This window comes from Jaculus jaculus, chromosome 6 (genome assembly GCF_020740685.1).
Source record: "Jaculus jaculus isolate mJacJac1 chromosome 6, mJacJac1.mat.Y.cur, whole genome shotgun sequence".
Lineage (NCBI taxonomy): Eukaryota > Metazoa > Chordata > Mammalia > Rodentia > Dipodidae > Jaculus > Jaculus jaculus.
In genome coordinates, this window is record NC_059107.1 from 117692609 (window position 1) to 117695807 (window position 3199).

The following is a 3199-nucleotide window of genomic DNA, read 5'->3' on the forward strand; positions in this document are numbered from 1 at the left end:
ATAGAATCATGTCATCTGCAAATAGTTACAATGTGATCTCTTCCTTTCCAATTTGTATCCTTTTATGTGTGTCTCTTGCCTTATTTCTATGGCTAAGACTTCCAGTACTATATTAAATAAAAGTAGGAACAGTCGACACTCTTGTCTTGTTTTATGTCAACAATTTACTTCAGACCATTCACTTCTTGGCTGGTATCTGACAGATCCACTATAATTCCTGTGTCTTTTTTTGGCTTAATTCAGATCATTTTGATTGTTGGTGCTTTCCACATATATGTGATATAAAAAATATTTGTTGCTGTTGTTTTGGCTCTGAGGTAGTTATTTTTTTCTTTTTGGTGTTCTCTGAACCTTCAGCTACTGGACTATAAATCAATAAAGAGCATGGTCTTTATTATACCATATTTTTTCCTAATATCTTCGCTTTCTGGTAATCTAATTACATATGTATTACAGAGTTTGAAACTGCCTCACAGTTATTTGAATTTCTATTTTGTGCTCAACTCTGTTTCCTTTACACTTTAGGTGAGAGATTTTTCACTGAAATACCTACAGGTTTATTGTTTTTTTCCCCTCTACCATGTTGTTTACTAAAACACATGAAAACGTTTATTTTATTGAATATTTTTGTCTTCTACCATTATTGTTATCCTTACATTTTCATATCTCTACCTACTTTTTTGAGTGTGTCTGTACATTCTTTGATCTTTGCATAAGAATTGTTGCCATGATTATGGGTACTTTAACCTCCACTGAACAATTCCAAAATCTTTGTCATACAGGATTCTGATTCTTGTAATTGTTAGTCCCTTCTTGTTATTATATTTCCATCTTGCATTTGTATTTATATTTTTGAAGAAATATTAATGTGTTTTGTGCAATAAGGATTTATATTCCTCTGATAAAATGGTCTATATTCATATTTTTATATCTATAGGTAGACAATGAAAACTTCAAATAATTTTGTTTTATTTGTATGACAATTCTTTAAGGAATCTGACTTTCTTTAGGGAAAAATTTTACTTATAAACTTATATGTGTACTCATATTTTATAATTCTGTACTATTCCATATCTAACACACTTTTCACAGTAGTGTAAAATTTGGATCTAATTATTCTCAATGAATTAACTCAATTGTCCAATAATAGAACATACAGAAATATTTTTATTTCTTAATCCATATTATATCAACAAATAAATCATGTAATTGCAATTCAATATTTGTTTGCAGGTTATGTTTGGGAGTATAATTTCATCCAAAAATAAATGCATCAAGATAAGTAATATAATTCCATAAACTTTAATAATATCCTACCTCTACGTAGCTCAAAATCTGATCAAATAAAGACTCCATAATGGTCTCTAGGGTCATAGTTTTCATTGCCAAAAGATATCTTTTGTGCTTTTTTTTTTTTTAACCAGAAATGACTTTTAGTTTTTAACTTTTTAAAATTTAAATGAATTGAAATGTCACATAAGTTGAATCACAAAACATGCAAAAATATCTGTGATCTATTTCCTTGTGCATAATGTTTTTGAGACTCTTCTATGTTATTTATTGTTTCAACATGTTACTCATTCCTTTTCCTTATGGTGAACATTTAGATTATTTTCATGTTGCAGAAACTATGGATTGACTATTATTAGTTTTTTTTAAAACATATTTTCATTTCTATTAAATAAATTTCTTGATATGAATTAGGTATTTCAACATATAGTTACTTATGTTCATGAGCAAGTGTCAAATAATTTGCCCAAGGTACAACCAAAGATAATTTTCCTATCAAAGTGTTGTACATTCTTTATGTCTTGATAATTTTAAATTCACGTTCTATTCATGACTCATAATGTTAAACATTTTTCCCATGTGTACATTGACCAAATTTCTTACTAATAGTATTTAAAAAATATCTTAATTTATTTATTGCAAACAGAGAGACAGAGACAGAGAGAGAATGGATATACCAGGGCATCTGGCCACTGCAAATGAACTCCAAAGCATGAATATATGAACTCTGGAAGGATGTCACTTTTTCCATTTGGCTTTAATGGGTACTGGGAAGTTGAACATATGCTATTGGGCTTTGCAAGCAAGTGCCTTTCACTGCTGAGCCATCTCTCCAGCTCTTTTATTTATTTATTTTTGTTTATTTATTTACTTACATTTTTAGAGTCTAGGCTGCGTTTGTTGCCACAGCTACTAGAGGGGGATGAAACGGGAGGAGTGAGTGGCGCCGATGCCAGGGCTTCACTGGCTTGTAGGTGATGGAGCACTCGCCCAGGTAGTGGCCAATCATCTCGGGCTGTATCTCCACCTGACTGAAGGTCTTGCTCCTGTACACGCCGACCATGCTGCCTATCATCTCAGGCAGAATGATCATGTCGCACAGGTGTGGCTTCACCACTTCGGGCTTCTCCGTGGGCGGCGCCCGCTTCTTGGCCTTGCTCAGGCGCTTGAGCAGCGAGTGCTGCTTCCTGCTCAGGCCATGGTGCTGCCTGGCGCTGTGCAGCTGCAGCCGCTGCTCATAGGACAGGTCGAGGTCTACCCCGAGGCAGGTGAACTTGCGAAGTGTCCTCTTCTGCTTCTGTTCCACTTCCGCCATGTTGCTGGTTCTTCGGAAAAGGTCTGCAGCCCTTTTAATAACACCAATGATCTCTTACATGCTCAAGCTTTATTTAAGAGATTGTGGACTTTGGATATTCACTTTATCTGATGTGTTTTTTTAATATTTTATTTCTTATTTGAGAGAAAAAGGCAGATATATACCATATATTTAAATATATACATACATACATACATATATATAGAGAGATATAGAGAGAGAAAGAAAGAAACAAAGAAAGAAAAGAAAAGAAAAGAAAAGAAAGAAAAAGAGTTGGTGAACCAGCGCCTCTAGGCACTGCAAACAACTTTCAGACACATGCGCCACATTGTGCTTCCAGCTTTACAAGGGTGAGGGAAAACTGGTCCTAAATCCTTTGACTTTGTAGGCATGTGCCTTAAGGACTAAGCAATCTCTCCTTTCCTTAAAAATATGTTCTAAATCACTGCTTAAATATTTATATCTTTATAATATTCCACAATAAGACTTTTTTAATTGCTCAAGTTTAATTTGTCATTTTCCTTTATGATTGATGTGTTCTGAATAAGAAGTGTCCATGTGCTGGAGTTCTTAAAATAATCTCTGGCCTTTTCA

General features: G+C 33.8%; 1 pseudogene; it reads right to left on the minus strand.

Annotated features, from left to right (window-relative positions):
* Positions 1-2202: 2202 nt before the first annotated feature.
* On the minus strand, positions 2203-2620 carry LOC101616070 (annotated as a pseudogene).
* Positions 2621-3199: the final 579 nt, after the last annotated feature.